Source organism: Rissa tridactyla, chromosome 2, assembly GCF_028500815.1.
Source record: "Rissa tridactyla isolate bRisTri1 chromosome 2, bRisTri1.patW.cur.20221130, whole genome shotgun sequence".
NCBI lineage: Eukaryota > Metazoa > Chordata > Aves > Charadriiformes > Laridae > Rissa > Rissa tridactyla.
The window spans coordinates 82,592,877-82,612,855 of record NC_071467.1 but is presented as its reverse complement, the minus strand read 5'-3'; positions in this window follow the sequence as shown (position 1 = coordinate 82,612,855).

Here is a 19,979-nt window from a genome sequence, read left to right as displayed (position 1 = left end):
CCTCTTGAGAAAAAGAGAAGAGCTTTCCTGTTTCTTCCAGTTGTCTTGCCTGATTGCTTTCCCCATTTGCAGGTCGCTCTTGGGAGGCCATCGGTCGTAGTGGTTTTCTCCTCTAATATAATATATCAGCAACCTCATCACACTTGCTGGAAATTTTATTTTCCAAGGTACAAGCAGCAGTAAATTAGCATAATTTTCTTACTCTGTTCCAAAGGAATATTTTCCATTTTGATTTACTACACCCACAGCAACAAGGGAAAAAGAATGCTTCTTTGAGAAAACCAGAAAGTTACTGGCTACTGGCAAAAGTGAATGAAATTCTGAGGTTACAAGGTTAGAAGGTTACAATAATTTTAAACTATTCCCTTCTCCCAAGTCTTACTCTAGCAGTGAAGTGGGGTTTGTGTCAGGGAAACTCTAAACACTTGTATTTGTGAAAAGTTTAAGGAATGAAAGTCCAGACTTATTTTTGAGTTGCTTGACATTATCATATGTGAGAAAAGATTCAGATCCTGTATGCTGGGAGAAGTGCCTCAAATTACTGTGGGATTTGCTTTTTTGTTGCATACAGAAGGAATAGTACAATTAAACATAAAGTACCATTTCAAATAATTAGTTGTGAGAAATATTCATTGACAATTTCAGCAACTTTGTCACAGACAAGTATTCAAGAAAATGTCCCCGACACTTGATGGTCTCTGAAATGAGTGACTTAATATAAGTCATCTCTGCTCTTTCATCTGGATGCATGCCATACAGGTGAATTATTACACCACTGACTTGGAGAATTCTTCTATAAGCGAAAATTCCTTCAAAATGCTCAAGAAAACAGTAAACTAGTTAACATAGAAACAAAATTATATGAAGTTATTTGGAAACATGCCAAGGAAGTGTACATACAATGTCAAGAAAAATTGTACAGATACTTTGCATGAAACTGCTATTGACTAGTTTTTGAGGAGATACAACATGAATGATATGACATTATGTCACTTCAGTGGATGAGTAAAGAATAAATAGAAATATATACCATGAAGAGTGGATTCTGAAACTATATGTAGTGAACCCATCCAAATGTCATTAGTTGGTGAAAAAAAATAATGAAATTACTGTTACTAAAACATGGCAACATTAATCTTAATCATGTTCTTCTCTCCTCTAATGTAGTCTGCATGGTCTCAGTGACAGATGCAATAATTATCTTGGATGAGGGAGAGTGGGAGGGTCAGATTTCTGCTTGCCTTTTCATTTTTCACTAAAAAAACATTTCACTGTTTTTTCATGGTGAAAGGGATTGTATAGGCATGATCTGTCATATCACGGTGGATCAAAATTGATGTGAAATCTCCATTCTGACCATTGCTAGCTAAATCCCAGCATGGGTTGAGACTGGAGGGTCAGTACTGTAGCAGTTGTGTCCCTGACAACCAGAGGGCTTGAAAACGACCAACAACTACTCACTGAGCATCAGGAGGCCACTACACCAGAAATGGTTTAGTACCAAAGCCAAGAGCTTTTGGCTTCACAGTTTCATTGCCAGCTTTTCTCCAATATATTTGCAAAACATAGCTATTTTATGTTCAGTTATTGCTGTACTATTTATTCATCATTCCATTACATGCTATTTCTCCTCTCTTCTTCTGCACTGGCAGCTATGCCTCTAATAATTCAGCTTAAAAGGCGTAGTCTTAGCCTGGTACCGTGAAAATTTTGTTGTCTTGTTCCAGATGACTGCAAACAGCAGAGAGCAAAGAGATCTCTTGCAAGAACTTGAAGCACTGGATGTTCACTTGAAAGCAGAATGATGCTAGGACTATAAAAGAAGAAAGAAAATACCAAAGTGGAGAACAGAGATGTTAAAAGTCCAGAAGAATAGCAACCCCCTCCAATACCCCCAAAAAACCCACCCCACAAAAACACACCCCACACCCCCCCCGAGAAAAACCCACAAAACAAAAATAAGGACTATTTATGTTATATATTACTCTCTTATTATGACTCAGAGGTACCAAACATGGAATCAGTGATAAGCTGCCTTCTTAAACACTTGTGGTGTATTTAGCTGGATGACCTCCAAAGGTTCCTTCCAATGTCACCAGTCTGGGATTTCCCCAGCTCTCTGTGCCATTCAGGAAAAAAAGGTAGAGGAATTAGAAATGAAGAAGTGAAGCTGAGCATGGGGGAAAAAATGGAGAGTGGGAAGGTGTTTTAGTTTTTATCTTTGTTTTGCACCATCCTACTCTATTTTGATTGGCAATAAATTAAATTAATTTTCCTCAAGTCAAGTCTGTTTTGCCCTTGACGGTAATTGGTAAGTGATCTCCCTGTCTTTATCTCACCCCAGGAGCTTTTTTCATTCTGCTTTCTGCCCCTGTCCCTCCAAGGACGGGGTGTGAGCAATCGGCTGGGTGGGCATTTAGCTATTAGCCAGGGCTAACCCACCACACCAAAAAAGCCCATGCCAGTGCTCAGTACACAGGAAAAGATAAAAGGTACTGAGTTCCATCAGTCTGAAATACTTCAAAGAAATAAGCAATGTTGCTGCCCTAATAAAGACATCAATAAGAGCATTGGTAGCTCAGATGAACCTCCTGCAGATGCAATGCACAACACTGCAATACAAAATAACTTCATTATCATTCTATAGCACAAATGGACTTAAATTTTAAATTGTAAAGCAGACCCCAAATTAATCTGTTTCAACACAATGTTATCGAAAAAATTCACAAGTTATTTTGGTGTATGGAGTAGCACTCTTTCTTCGTACCTCTTTTCTGCCTCTCCTGTGTTCCTTCCAGCTTTTATCACCGGCTCTTGCTTTCTGCAACTATGAAGTTGTACCTTCTCTTTTCTTAAAATGTATAATCCCATATTTGAAACAGTCCCAAACTGGACACCTTAGATAAATGCTTTTCTTGCTCTTGTTACTACTCCACAAGTTAAAAGGTTACTGAATTTAGCCATTCTGGCAATGCCTATGAATCAATACTTATTAGAAAAGAAATAATAAGTATTATGATAAACAAACAAATAAACAAAAAAACAAACCGAAAAAAAGAAAAACCAAACACCACATTTATTTTCATAGTAGAGAAATTTCAAGACTCTGGTCTCATTGGAATGTAAATGAGGAAGCTGCTGAGAATATCTGCTGAGGACATAGGTCTCCCTCTAAGATATAGAAGAGACCTGAAAAAGCCTACCCATGTTTAATGTCTAGGGTTTAATGGGTTTAAATGTCTAGGCTGATTCACCATCCTTAAGAAACCGAAGAATAAAAAAGATGAGGCTCATTGCCCTGTAAGAACACCCTTGCCTGTTTCTGGATTTGGAAGAAAGTAATTGGAAACACATATCAGCCACTGTTCAGGAAAAAAGATGGAAAAATGAAAAGGGAACATGCCTAGAATACGGAGCCAGGTGGCAGCTGAACTCTCCAAAGTCACAACCTACTGTTTCCTGCAGAAGTGATACATAACAGAGGACAGTAGAAAATGCAGTAAACATAGAAAAGCAGGAAGAGATATGGCAAAACATAGAAAGAGAAAACATAGCTTCCTCATTTAACTTATGAATAGTTTATTATCTACTGCCTGAAGCTCACATTTTTCTACTCCTGTGCAACACTGAGAGGGCTTTTTAAGAGACACAGTGAAGTGTATTAATTTTTGGACTAAACCTCTGTTAGAATCTTTATTATTATAAGCAGAGAAGGCTATTCATATATTTTGAAATTTTCTGCTCTGACATAAAAATTTCAGATTGTTCTATTAAGGTCTTATGAATAATACCTTGGGAATTTAGAGTTAATCATATCTTTCTATATAATATATTGTTTATATATGATTATTTAATATATTTTATACTTATTACATAACCAACTATAATATAGTTTTATATGTAATCATTACTTTTTAATTTTTACAATATTATATTATACAATATACAATAATTCTATTATATGGATTATTATATTATACATGCTATAATGAATATAATATATCTTTTTTAATACTTGAAAAATGTATTTGTCCTAGCTCTGATCCAAAGACAAACCACACTTCTCTTGAAGTCATGAAGGATTTTTACTACTTCTTAGCTAATGAACTCAGAGCAATAAAACCAATCTATAAACACTGGTCTGTAAAAACAAAATGATAGGGTAGTGCTACACTGTGGGTTTCCTGAAATGCAGACACCATGATAGTGATTTCTATATAGGATAAAATCTGCGTGCAATAAATAAAATCTGCATGGAAAACATGAAGAAGTAGTTGTAGACAGGAGGCAGCAGACAGACAAGGCTTTATTAATAGAGTGATCAAAGTCAGTAAGTGCCTACCGCTTGCTTGCTCTTTTGGCAGTCTTGGAAAAAAAAAGGCATTTATACTTCTCAGTCATAAGCAGGATTACACACAGAGTACAAGAATTTATATAGAGTTTTTCACCCTCATAAAAACTGCTCAAACTGTTGGAGCAACAACATTAAGAGTGGAGCTCTACTTCTATACTTGTTTTTGACACAAAGTACTGAAAAACAAAAAGGTGGAAATAATTTCCTTGTAACTGGTGAATTCGATTGCACCTTTTACTGAGGTTGTATTTACTTTAATTGACAGCGCACAAGACTGCAACATTTTGTTCAGTGAATAAAATGTATAAACGAGAAGATTACGTTAGAACTGGTAATGGATTTTTAAGTACAGGAATATAAGGAATATAATAGAGTTACATGGGTGCATCTGTAGAACCGCAGTACATTAAACATCCATTGTTTTATTTTATAAGTAGGAACTCAGACACTAAAATGAAAATGTGGTTGTGAGAGTGAGTTTAATTAAGAGAGTTCTTTTACATCAGTTAAAGACATGCTGCAAATCAAATGGCTATGCACATGCTTACAAAATGCTTTGTTAAGAACAATTTGCTTCCTTGGGATTTGGCTTTATGAAGCACCCTCTACCATTATACTATAGAGTATATGTAATAAAAAAAAAACAAAACAAACCCAAATTTTCTTCCAGAAGTATTGGTATTATAATCTCACAACTGAACGCTGTTTAACCAGGAGAACAGTGCAACCTATGACGCGTCACATATAAGCTTATCAGCTACAGAAAGGCTGGATCAGATTCACCGAAGCAAATACATGTGACCACAAGCTGCGTGTTTCTGGTCCTTGCATGAGTTCAGAAGTGGCAACATTGGATTTACTGCCCCAATCCATCAGATAGAATGTGATCTAGTTTCTGAAGACTATTTGTGCTATGTACTTTCTGCAATATGAAGTTTTGATGCTATGAAACTCAGCTACAGCAGATGTGAGAAGTTCATGCAATGCTTATTCTGGAAAACATGCTTCTATATACAGAGATAAGCTTATCAGTGAGGCAGTTCGTTGGTTTAACGTATATCACTGGGGAAGCTGGTATAAACCACATTAGCAGAGCGACATTTATTGGTATATGCCATGTCTGTCTAATGGTATTTACCAACACATCAAGGATAGCACAGCCACAGCAAAAGCAGTGCTGTACATAGACCTCAGTGTGGGAGTAAAGCATGGCCAATTTCAAAATGTCCTGTACCTTGTGGTAACTTGCATATTGTTTGCAAATCTACTTTTTGAAAATCTGGAAGGCAATGCCTTATTACCAGCTTTTACAAGTGGAGAGTAAAATTACGAAGCCTCAGGAAGAAATGCTACCACCATCTAAAAAGGAAAAGACAGCCCATAAATCAATTTCCTTATGCACACACACATGCCCCCACTAAAGAAGGAAATCCATATGCTTCTGAAAAGAAACACTTGATCTACAGCAGCAGAGATGAATGGTCCTTAAGTTACAATGTATATCTACATATAGCAAATGTCAGTAAAGACCGTGAATGCTCTCTATATTTTGATACTTTAAGACGTCATTAAATTAATAATCAACTTTTTCTTCATCATGCTGACCCTGTTCAGTGGTTCCACAGAAGAAAACCACCAGCAGCTCCACAAGATTTCACTGAGTGATCAACAGATCTTCTGTCCCTTGCATATACTTTGAACTCCCTTTTGTTGTCATGCTCTTCTTCATACCACACAATTTGCACTATTTGACAGACCAAGTGCTAGTACTACTGAAAAGTAGCTTGCCTTTCAGATTCCATCTGATTTAATATCACCCTTTCCTTCTGGGTGGAGAGAGAACAGCAATAAGATGGAAAGACAGTTTATCATGTCTCAGATCATGCACAAAATTATTTTGGAGGTTGCCTAACAGTCAGTAAAATGTGTTGTCAGGGAGAAAGATTAATAAAAGCTCTGACAACCCCGTTTGTTCTTATCAATTTTGAATGTTCAGACTATTGCTTTACTTCAAAGGGACTATTACAAATTTGTAAAATTGTTAGTCAATTTTTGGCAAAAATATCCAAGTGCCAGAAATCCAAAACCAGATTCTGGAAACCTAGCAGCACATTCGGGAAAGTAAGGACTTTCAGCACATTTCAGTCCTTAGGTATTGCAGCAGTAATACAAGCTTCTATGTCATAGGTGCCAAAAGATTATTCTTGTTTTTAAAGGAATGTTGTATTTTTATGGGCCACCATTTTTGAGATGAGAAGTAAGGCACTTAACGATCACAAGGGCCAGCATAATATTTCATTTTGAAAGGGCAGAGAAGTTAGAAATTTTCAACAAATTTTACTCCTGTTATCTGCCTTTTACGTAACAAATTCCCACTGCACTTCCAGTAGAGGTTTCTGCCCCGCCTTGAGTTGTACAGCTTCATACTGAAAATACATGCAAAGTAATACCCTAGACCTGGGCATTCCCTAGGTTAAACAATGCAGAAAACAAGTTTTTAACTGTAGACAACTGCTAATTTCATTTTCTTCTCTGATGATGGTACTTAAATTTCTGACAATACAAGTTCAGCACAGGAAGAGTAGTGACACGCTCCTTATCCCCCGCTTCTTAAGCAGGAGAGCTGCCACCCTACCTTACCCCAGATCAGATCATGTTCCAGTGCAAAAAAAGAGATGACATACCATCGCAGGCTAGCCAGTTCCCATTGACTGTTTCTTACAACTGATACTGCCTTGGTAAGCAAAGAAGAGAGAAAATGAATGATGGGTGGGTCAAGGACTGCTGTATCCCTGACTGTCATTCCCTTTCCAAGAAGCACATTGACCAAGGGCACACACATGCCACAGCTTACCCTGGAGGCTTAGACTCCAGACATCCAGCCTGTGGTCCTGTTCAGAATACATATAGCTTTCTTAAAGCTTATGAAACTCTGGTGCACATAGTGTTTGTGTGCAGACATGTGTATGAGGAGGAGGAGGGCAGACTGGTGAAAACTCCAATTTTGCTTCAGTAAAGATTCAGGGTACAACTCATATCTGCAGCAAGTATCACTGAATACTTGTGAAAAAGATTTTCCGGTGAAAGAGGACTGTGCCAGATGACCTTCCAAAGTTTTTTGTTTTTTTTTTCCCTGGGGCTCTACAATTGTTTGGGTTTTTTCACTAACGATGTTAATAAAAAGCCTAGGTTATTTAGAAATGGCAACTAAATAGTTCTACCAGTTAAGGGAGGGTCTCCAAGGACAAAGCATAGGAAAAGTAATCTGTTTTTAAGAAATTTAGTATATTGAAATGCAGTGCAGATTAAGGAGAAGCATAAAGATCTCTGATGCATGAAATTCAGAAAGCAGATACATCTGAACATTTTTAAATATAACATTGTTACTTTCGAATAATAGCAAGCATGGCTGATGTGCTATTTATTTATTGATGCAGCCCATTCTAATGACTTTCAAAATGACTGCTGTTAGATAAAATTTCAGAGGAGTGAATTATTTAATGTTCCTAAATGGCATACTTGACTACCTATCACATTTTGCAGTAAAACATCCAAAGGAAAATATACTACCCAATTATACCAGAACCAGCAGATGCGAGAGAAGCCCTTATTTGATTAAAAAACATTAAATCCACGATGATAGAAACTGTATATCAAACAACAATATCATGAAAAAGAATAATTATCTGAGCATTAAAATCATCAAGTTTTAATATCGATAATGGTAACAATAGCAATATGAATGATGGCAAGACTTCTCTTGTGGCTGAGATGCTGAGCACAAACACAGCTGGAACTGAATGCTTCTTAGATATATGCAGCTCAGCTGCAAGATATGCCAGGACTGACATTCATGGCCGCACAATTATGATCAGATCCTGTAACTATTATGAGGGGACATGAATGATATTGCACAGGAGGGTTTAAGTAACAAAGACTTTTAACAGTTCTGATTCCCTTTTAAAACACAAATACATAAACAGCTTGGTTGCTACAGCCACTTCTTAGCAACAGAAATCAAAGAGAATAATGGGCTAAAAAGACAGGGTAGTAAACTCACCAGCAACAGCTACAGCATGAAAAGCTTGTCAGCAGGGTAGATGAGATTTTTAATGTGAGCATCTCCTGTCAAATATGGGGAGCTGTCACCTAGACATGCAGGGAAAATGTCATGCAGTATGCACAAAAATGAATCAATGTTGGCTCAAAAAGCAGAAAACTTAATTTGTTCGATGTCAACAGAGGTGGTTGGGTGCAAGAAGAGTCAGGAAACAGTGTAAAGCATGGAAACATCTAAATGCCCTGTTAAGAAATGAGGAAAATAAAGGGTAATGGTGGGGAAAGGGGAGGGACGTGGCCAGAATTCAGATGAGCTGAGAGCAGAATGGATGAAGGAAGCAGGGACAGGACTTGAATTATGACATCAGCTCTGGTAGAGCAATCTGATTGTCCAGTGCTTATGGAGACATTCAGATGTCCATGGAGCTTCATAACATCACCTCCCATATTTGTTCTTTCAGTATTCCTATGCCTGCTTCACTGACTCACTGATTTTCAGTGAATGATATAGTGATATGCTTAAAGGACATCTTTATTAATCAACATGATCCACAGATGTACAGGTAAGAGCATGTCTTCAGTGCAAGTTTTCAGATGGGTTTTCTGGCTACCTCTGCCCAACTTTCTCCCTGTGTTGAGAAGTGGCAGACAATTCTAGTCAATTCTTGAGTTCATAAGGCATTCTATTTAACTGGCACAACTGTAAATCCAGACAAACCTTGTACTTTTTTAGATGAAAGCAGGAAAGTCCAATGAATCCGTTAAAAGACAATGGAAAGAGTATTTACAGTGGAAAGCTATGGTGAGGTTACTGCTATCTTGCATGACTGTTTTACTCCTTTCCCTCCCCACTGGGATCAGGCTGAAACCAGCATTAATTACAGGCAAGTGGTTTTGTTTGTACAACTACATGTCCCATAGTTCTCAAGCAAAAAGACAGGGGAAAAGAGGAAGGAGGGAAGGAAGGAAGGAAGGAAGGAAGGAAGGAAGGAAGGAAGGAAGGAAGGAAGGAAGGAAGGAAGGAAGGAAGGAAGGAAGGAAGGAAGGACGGACAATAAGACAATGACATTCAAAGAGCCCAGGAGACTTCCTGAGGCTATCCAACTTACACAGTCCTTTACTTCATTCCATCAGCATGTGGTCACTCCTATGCTGAAGCTTAAATGCAGTGAGTAGCACCATACTTCTCGGCAGATGCAATTTATATGAATGATATTGCTTGTGCTTTAAAATACTCTTGCATATGGTATGGTACGTACATATGGTATGGTACATACTAGGACTGAAGGGTCTTATCCACCGTCACTGCACTGTTACGCATCATGTCTCACGATGGTCTAAACCCATGCCACATTCCCTATTAGTGGGTGAACAATCCAACGCTTGGTGAATTCTGCTTCACAATGATAGAAAGACCCGACATCGAAGGATCAAAAAGCAACGTCGCTATGAACGCTTGGCCACCACAAGCCAGTTATCCCTGTGGTAACTTTTCTGACACCTCCTGCTTAAAACCCAAAAAGTCAGAAGGATTGTGAGGCCCCATTTTCATGGTCTGTATTTGTTCTGAAAATCATGTAGTTTCATCAGAAAGATAATATACATAAAGATGCCACACAGAATCAGTAATAGCAAACAAAATGGATCTGTGTCCTTTCTAATACACTTGTACTATTTCTTTGTGATGGAAAGAGAAAGCATTTTTCAGCAGGTGAGATAAAAACAACTGTCAGATACCAAATATTCCGGATTTAGACAGGTACCTACACATACATAGATCAGAAAGGACATATTCCCCTGTAATTCAACCTACCTACACAAGTTCTGTGCCTCATTCCTGTCTTGTCTTGTTCTAAACCATCAGATTCTGGTCACAGCTACAACAGAATACCAGAAGAGACGAAGCCAGTAAGCTGACACCGGGTATCTGTGACTATCAGTGTTTACCTTGAGGATAGTTGCTCTGATCCTCAATGGAAAACTGACTGCCAGGTCACACTAGGTGAATGCACTGAAGTGTTTTGCCTCCTCCAGTGCTCTCAGTACTGAGACCAGAAGTAGTTTGCTAGGATTATTTGGGCCAACCTGAGACAACTAATTTCATACCGCTGAAGAAGCCTCAGAGATCAATGAAATTATTTTTGTCTTAGTTTTCTAATTGTGGCTGTCAGTGCTAAAAAGTCCTCAGACTTCTTAGGCTTTTAACACATGTGGAACCTCATCACTTCTTAAGCAGTTCTAGGAGAAATTATGAAATGAGATGTGACTTTTTTTCTCTGATGCCATTCTGTCTACTACACATATTTCAGGAATTGAAACCATACATGTTAAAGACAGAACTGAAATTGAATTAATCTCTTTCACTGCTGTCCCCAAATATTTTGGTGAAACTGTTCTCCTCAACCAGGTAAACATACAATGAACAGTTTCAAGAAATTCCCTCAGCTTTTGCTGAGGACATTGTAAATTGAATAAAGCATGCAGTGATTCAGGGAGAGCTGTGGGTGAGGAATGTCACTGAGACCCTAAAGAGCTAGAAAGTGACAAGTGTAGGAATGATAGGGCAGGACTGAGCATATGTTAATACAGAAAAATAAGAGCATCCCAGATCACTGCTTGGTCTCTAATAATTAGAAAGATAAAAGAAATTGTCTGTATGTGTAAGAGTTCTGCCAGAATGTGGCTACATGATTGACAGCAGGAAGGACCACAGTAAGATTTTAGGAGTCTCTTATTAATGCCATCTGCAATCATCATGAAAGGATATGCTCAGATCTTGGTGATGGAGATGCATGAGATTGTGTTTTTAATCCTATCAAGTACAACAGGAAGTAATTAGAGATCTAGTTACTGTATTAAAAATTGTTTCATAGCCACATAGAAAGGTTAAACTGTGAAGTCCTTCCAATGACTTTCAGTCTTCTGAGTGCTGAAACTGCCACCTGGTCTGATAGCTAAAAACATGGGATTCATATACCTTTCAGAAGTGTAAAAAGGTCATTCAGGGGGAAAAAAAAAAGGGAAATTAGAAATGTAGTCCTTTTTGGAGGGACATTTTTGTTCTTGGTATTTACCTTGCTCTGTCTTATATTACCAAGAGGGTAAATGAAAATAAAGGTATTATTTTTCTCCTATACATAGTAGAAAATCTTTAGTACTAATGAGACTTGTCAGATTGACAGCCTGGGAGAATAACTTCTGTACTGATAAATCCAGAGAATGACTATTACATTAGGAGTGATAATGCAAGCTCCCTTAGACTAGCCCATCAATGTGTCTCAGTCTTGACCTGAAGGGGACTACCTCCAGAGACAGAAAAAGTTCAGTCTCATTAAGCATGTAACTCTCAGCCTTTTTGTTAGAACTGCCAATCATGGTTATCAAAGTAATAGTGATGCCACTCAGGGGTCACTGAGAACAGCATTATTAACAGAATTTAGATAAAGTAAGCTGCAAAATTGAGATTACAAATAAGTTTGTTTTATTTTCTATCTCCCAAACGTTTAAACAGTGTTTACCTTTCTGTGGGGTTGTTCACTCCCCATGTCAATACTGCTCTAACAAAAATTCTCTAGTAAAAAGAGAGTAATTAGCTAGATAGTTGGTTTGGAAAATGAGGTTTTAGTATTCCAGGATTCCTGCATCTTTGAAATATGCTCCAGCAAGACTGATTTATAAAATCACTTTGAGAAACTAGTTGACCTCTATTCAAGCTCAAATTTTAAAGGTATCCAGGCTTCCCAATACTATTTTTGCTATTGAAAGTTGCTCCAGAATGTCACCGCTCTTATAGCAAGGAAATGCCAAACGTTTGGGCAAAGCAATTGTCAGTTTGCTCCTGTATCTTACCATCACCATGCTTCAGGTTCACCAACACTAGCTCTCATTTCCCTCTTGTATTTCTACTTAGATTTGTATGGCGGTACACGTAAGCCCTGTTACCACAGCCCTTGTCATAAGATATTCTACTAGTCAGAAATTATACAGAAAGAACTAAAATTTGTTCTACTCTAAAACAAAAAGCAAAACTCATCTTCTAAACAATAGCCAAGCTACAGTAATGTCATTCTGAACAGAGAAACCAATTGCTCAGTCACTTAGATATAAAATGTGCTATGTAGGAAAATTAGAGTAATAGCATAACAAAAAAATACTTCCTTATCTCAAAAACTACTGCAAAGAAGAAAATCATTCTGTGCTGTGATAATATGATTTAAGCCACAACACTCAGAAGACTTTAATAAATGGAAGTACCCCTCTTCCTCTAATGCTAGTGTCTAGTAATCACTATTGTGTTCTCATGACCGAGACCAAGCTGATTTAGAATACAGACAGCTTGACACATCTCTTTGAAAAACAGTCTGTTTTGTGGTGTTTTTTTGCTCATAGCCACTAAAATTTTATAAAATCACTCCCAAGGACCATGGTTCACTTGCTCCCAAGTTAGTGAATTCAAGGAGAAAGGCCCTGAACCAGAAATCGATTCTTAATCACAATCTAAAATGATTTTTGAAATCTCAGGATAATTTTCACTACTCTCTTTTGTTATAATTTCTTCCTGAATTCTTTTTATTTACAGTGCATTCATGATTCATTGTTCTCCTGCACATCAACAGTTAGGACAAACTTTTTCTTAGAGGCTTGAGAACTGATCTGAAAGGAGCGCTAGAGAAAGTCAAAGTGTCATAGAAGTGTTTCATGCTTCAGTTATCCCAGTATTTCTAAATGAGTTGAGAGCAACTTCCAACTTCACACATGTGAATCAAATTCAGTTTTAACCTGTCTCTCTAAACTATCTAGACCAAACTACAAAACGTCTGCACTACACTCCTTAGCTTTTGTTAATATGAATTATTAATATGGAAGCTAGCTTTAACATATTAAGTAATAGCAATAAAGCTGAAACCACAGTATTCAATGTAAGTCAATCACTAGGCTATTTAATGAGATTTTTGGTACATTTTGATGCCTATACTATGTCAGAGGTGCAGCTGGACTGCTACTGATGTCCGAGCTAACACGTACAGAAGTCATGCCCAGGTTAATGGAAATTTGCTGATTTTTTTTCAGTTCATCAGTTATACATAAAACTTTCCTATATATCCTTTATGTAGTTAAAAATATATGTTTGACTCTCTAAAGGTCAAAAGGAAGCAAATAAAAGATGGCAAACCAATATGAACAAGAGCAATGACTGAGAGAGAGAAGTCTAAGTCAAATGAGGGAAGAGATTTTTCCACCATTTTTATAGACCAGAGGATGAAATGTAACCTGCTGTTCAAAAGGGATGGAAGCACAAAAACTTCCAAAAAGACAGAGTTTTCTGCAGCTGATGAAGATATAACGTCATGACAATAACTAACAACAAAGACAATAGGAAATGACAATTTTTTTAGAGACTGCACAAAAACAGCTTATGGAGAAATAACTTACTGGCTCATTTCCCTCTTTTTTTAAAAGAGGTAGTCCCTATTACTTACTAATAATATGTTTCTATTCATCTTCTTTTAGCATAAAAGGAAAACATTAAAACACCGAATACCTGGTGTTTGTCCATAGCTTGAACACTTGGAGGATTGACTGGAAGCTGGAACCAAGTGTCACCTTAAAGCTTTAAGATAGGAGAAAAATGAGAACACTCACTTTAAGCATGAAAGAACAAATAGAAAAATTCAGGAGGAGATCTTAAGAACCAAGCTTAGCTATTCTGCTCTAATGTGATGGCAAGGCAAGATGATATGTGAAAAAGTTAGTCAGGGAGACCAGATCAGAAAAAAATGAAATGGAGAGAGACTGGACTTCAGTATGTACTTGTTTTCTGGCTGGGAGAATGTATGAGGACCTCTGAGAACTAAATAAAACATGAACAAGGATGGTTGTGATATAAGGAAAGAATTACTGCTAGTATTACTTATACATCAAATTTTTGGCTTTTTTCCAGCTGACACCTTCTTGATTTTTTCGATACATTCAGAGTGTAAATAAGGAAGCAAAGAAGAGCACCTACAAATGGATAGATGAACAGACAGATGAAAGAAAATACCTATGTGCCATTGAACTGTCACTGAAATCAGTAGAGCTACATTGATTTATATGTGTTACAAATCTGGGTCCAGGTTATTACACAGAACAGTCATAAGAACAAAGTAAGGGCCACTGGCAGACTATAGACACAGACATAATGCCAAGGTACGGAGGAAAAAAAAGAGAGAAAGGAGTGAGCTATAGATGCAGTGAAAAAGTCTCATAGGAGGCTTGGTATAGCTGTAGTACACCTTATTTTTTCCAACTGCGTAAGTTGTTGTTTGGTTTTTTTTCAAGCTGAGCATTCATATTGGGAAGGATGGGCAAATAAAATCTATTATCTATTTATCTACAATAAAAGACATTTCAAGATGTATTTCAAATTGGTTTAATTGGTAAGTACATTTTCTAAGTAAAAAAAAAAAGGTTTTTGAGAAGATTGTGAGAAAATAAGACATGCTGATAATCTACCTTTATACCTTCACCCAAAAATAGTTTTCAGAAGAAGCCAGAAACCTTGAAAAAGAAAAAAAAAATAGTTTTCATAAATTTTTTGCTGTTTGGAGAATGACTTCTATGAAATTATTTAAAACGCTTTCCTGAATCCGTTTTTTTCCAAAGATTTCACCAAAACAAAATTAGTCCCACAATAAAATCTACAATCTTGTGGGACAATGGAGTAAACAGGAGACAGAAACAACTTTATTTTGTTTTGGCATGTGGTTTTAGTTTTTAATCCACAATACATTTTTTATGATAAAATATGATATATGATGAAAGAAAAGTAGAACTAGATGTGCAAAAGAGTTTAACAAAAAATAATCAAAGCTACTCCAAGCTGTCATTTTTTCTGTTGTTCACCTACAAGGAAAAAAAACCTCCAACAATCCAAGCTGAAAATAAATCATGGGGATTCAAAGGAACAGAAAATCACCTACTTAAGCTGCCAAAAATAGTGCTGGGGGAAAAACAAATAAACAAACGAAGAGCAAATCCAAAAGTCTGAAATTTTCCCCCATTAGAAGTAGAGAGTAATAGAAATTTGATTACAAGTCCTCATGAGAACAAGGCAGTTAAAGTAAATAGCTACATTAGACCTTAAAAGCTCTGACATGAGTTGATCTATAGCCTTTAGTGAGTCCTGCTCTCCACAGCATTTCACATCAAATGATGTCCCTGACGTGGTATGTCCATCCCATCTATTAACCTAATTTATTGTGTCAGACTGATAACTGGAAAAGAGCCAATTTAAAAGTTACCAATGCTCCTTTTATTTGGCCATTATGAGCAGCAACTTCTACTAACGTGTTATATTATTTTTTCAGTGGTGTCTTAAGTGGCAATCACAGCAATCTTTACTGCATAAAGCCTATGCTTTCTCATAAAAAGCCTGTTGAATAATACAGGGAAAATAAGGATGTTAACACTCTTTACTGGCTGAGAATTCAATGAAAGTTCCAAGAGATCATCTGTATTTTATATCTGAAGAATGTTTACAAAATCTTGAATTTCAAGTGTTGCTGTCATTGAAAATTGAGAGATGTCACACTACTAGGATATTTGAGAAAGCAAGATTAGGTACTAAATCTAAACCAAGTAAACAGGTGAAGCCATTAGATCACAACAGACTAAGGTTACAAACAGACATTGCAAACCTATCACTTCCCTTTCTATTTTTCTAACTGCATCTGAAGTACGTTGCTATTCATGGTTCTCTTTGAGACACAAAAATTATAGATATGTTTGGGATTGGGACTGCTGCATAACCGTACCCGGTGCTGCTTCTGTACAGTAAAAAGAGAGGAGAAGAAACAATTAGAAAGGTGGCATGAAAAAAAAAGAATAGGTCTGGGCAGAAAATAAAAAAAAAAAAAAGAAGTGATTCTTTGAACCAAACAAATCTTCACAGAAACTGTCTGAAACATATTGACAAGCTGACAATGGCTGAGAACACATTCTAAATATTATTAAGGTGTGACAAATATTACATTATTTCAGTGTTGAAAAGCTGCAACTTATTTCTGTCCTTGATGTCCAGTAAATGATATTTTTTGTGTCCAAGAACATCCCAAGCTCTTTATCTCCTAGCTTGATCAGCCTACCATACACACTTAGCTCTTCAGCCTTAAACGTTAAGCAATCGAGTTTGGTTTGCCTGAGATGACTGATCTTCTGGTCTCTTCACTGTTTTCCCTTATTTCAGTTATTCTTGTGGCTACCCTATTGTGGGCATCAGACATGGACTGCATGGTTTGTGATTGACCAGAGTAGAGAACATTCTGTTTGACTTTACTTAGTGTTTCAAAAGTTAGTAAGAATCAATCTTAATGAATTACAGATCTTTTTATAATCATAAAGATCTTTAAATGGTTGTGGATAGAAATTATCTTGATGTCCTATTTTTTTTTTATGTTTAAATATAACCACTGCTGTGGAACTTTCTGAAAAATTATTGAAAGAGAAAGCATTTCATTATCCCTCATTCTGACTGTCATCTAGTTTCCTCAAAATAAAAAAATTTTGAAAAATCCTGCCTCTTCTTGACTGTATTATTCAATTCACTCAAAAAGTGAATCTACAGCAGTGTTACGATTTTTTTTCAAACAACTTTTTTATCGAATTGGTTAACAGCTAACAACAAATTGAAAAAAAAGCTAACAGCAATTTTACAACTTAATAGCTAAGTGCCCTCATAATTTGTCCCCCTGCATTGTTCTGATCCTTTTATCACTGTTGCGCAGTTCTTCTCATTCATTTAGATTACTTTATTTAACTGCTGCTTTGACTTTTCCTCCAAATTTTGCTGTTTTGGGGGGATTGGGGACGGGGGGAGCGGGGCATTTAACCACTCTTTTTTTTGTGCCTCAGACTGCAGAAGTTTGGTACCTACTAAAAAAATATTCTTTAAAAAGGTACCATTACTCCTCACACTTTCAGGTTCTACAGATTTGCCTATAACGATTTTCAGTTCTGCAGAATTAGAACTGTTTCAATAAGCTCATACTCATAAAGAACCAATGGGCAGAGAAGCATAGCGAATTTTTAGTACTGAAGAGTGAAAATAAACAAGAAGATAGATTTGCAGACCTAAAAGAATCTTAATCCCTTTTCTACCCTTTCAAAAATATTCTGAGCTCAAAGAGAAAACAAGGAAAAAAAGGAACAGATTACTAGGGGTGATCTCTTACTACTTTTAAATGCTATCATGTCTGGTAAGTGGCAAGATCTCTCCTTCAGTTCAGCATTTGGTACACAGAAAAGAAGGGAGGAAGTAAGAAAAAAAAATCCTTCTTATATTTAAGGCCAGATAAAATTTTGTCTATTTTGACAAAAGCCAAGCCCTACACAAAACTTGAAATTGTGCTACCCTGAGACACTACTGATGTTAAGACATGATTTTGAAAAATCCCTTTATTCCAGATAAACTAGATCTGGAATAAATGGATAGAGCGTTTTGTTTATTTGTTGTCTCCTGGGAGCAAAGGATGGTGGATTGCGCATAAAAGAGAGGCTCCAGTTTTGATACAGATTTAACAAAGCATTAAACCATAGGCTTGTCCATTTTCTGTGTGGTTCTTGAGTGTACAGAGAGGAAATTTTTGAAAAGGATCCTATAGTTTTAGCACCTTCTTCTCAAATACATAAAAGAAAATCCTCTTGAAAAATAACTAGCAATGAGTATTTCCTCAGGGCAAGCACATTAATATTTTCCCGATCATTTTTATTCTTAATAAGACTGTACCCAGATTCAGTCATTCATACTTTTGGAGAATGTATTTCTTTTCTGTGTTTTATCATAGTGTGTCAAAACTATTCTTACTTACTTAGAATGCTATGATGTATTAGAAAATACAGAAAGATATCTTAATCCCTGAGACCCAGAGATTTTAAATGGACCGCTGTAGTTCAGTGAACGTTGAAAGGCACCAAAATGTATCTTTCATTTCAAAAAGTATGAAAAGCATTTTGAACAATGAAGGTGCTAATTCATTATAGAAACCCTAGAAGATGACACAAAATAAACCAGAAGGATTCTATTCCATCTTGATATGGCTATGATCTGCCTTCTACATTTACATTGAGGTACTCTGGGGATTTGGTTTGTCTGCAATTGGTCTGGAAAGCAAAGAATATACACATCTATGTGTCTATGCCTCTGTAAATATTTGGAGAAACTTTACCCTTAGGAGGTCACAGTATGTGGCTTACCATTCTGAAAAAAAATACAAGCTTTAAAGGCAAACAATCAGTTGAAGAGGATTCCATTAAATGTAGGACAGAGATGAACCAAAGACAAGACCTGAATGCAAATAAATTCTCACTTTGGAAGGGTGAAGATAGCCTCTTTGGGGCATTCACTGCTTCTTATCCTTGCTTTATTGTGCAGAGGCTGACCCTAGCCTTCGTCACTGGTGTGAGGAGGAAGTGCAGGAAGGAAAAAGCAGAGAGAGACCCAACAGAATAGACTGTGATCTGCAAGAAGGCAGAGAAATGCCAGGAAGTTGGTAACCAGCATTTCGGTCACAAATTAAAAAATAATGTCCAGGGAGACACTCAGCAATGAAGCATCACAAAGACATGCCCCAGCAGTGGTTGTGAGCATGCAGGTGGTAAAAGCAGGATGGCTGCCATAACTACGCCTTCCTGCTTCTGGAGCTAGAGGTAGGAACTCATTCAAAATGAGACTGGTATTTTTAATGCAGTACTGTGTAGCACAGAATACACACGTGCTGGATGAAGGGCTTGCAAACAGCACAGTTCACTCAGAGCTGCCTTAATTATCTTTGCTGGCATTGAATTCTGCATATTATTATTTCCCACAGTATTCAAGATTGTATAGAAATATTTAATTGGAGACAGAATCTAGAGACTAACTCGGTACCTTTGACATGGAAAAATACTTCCGAGTTCCTCATTTTAACTTCCTTGACCTTTGACTGTTACCTTTGTAAGGACTTATGATTCCCCATATCTGATACATGCTTTTATCCCTACTCCCTTCCTGAGGCTTTTAAAATCATTTGGATTTTTCCGTTCATGTTGTGATCAAGAAAAAATAATGTTAAAATAGTGCTGCAGTATCACTGTGGCTGTATACACAACAGAGTACCAAATTAATTCACAGCTTCTATAATGTTTGATCACCCAAGGGGAGAGATACACGAAGAAATCAGTACCATCTAAAAGCAATTTCTGAAGCAATTTCTTCTGCAGAGATTGTCATGTAAGAGACAATGAATTTGATAAACATCAACACATTATCATTGGACCATTCAGGATATAAGTATGAATAAAGCTTTAAATTAGAGATGGATCAGAAGAGAACACTAGAAATCTGTGTAGAGAAGAATATAAGAGATGGCTAGCAGAGATATTGGACAGGAACAAGTGTGCTACATTGTGCAACATCAAATATTTCTATGAAACCATTGGTGCAAGACAACAAAAAAAGTCCATCTCAAGATCACATCATGACAGTTTTGTTCCTCTTTGACAGAACTAATAGAACAGAACATTTATTTAACCTAAATTATTTTGTTTT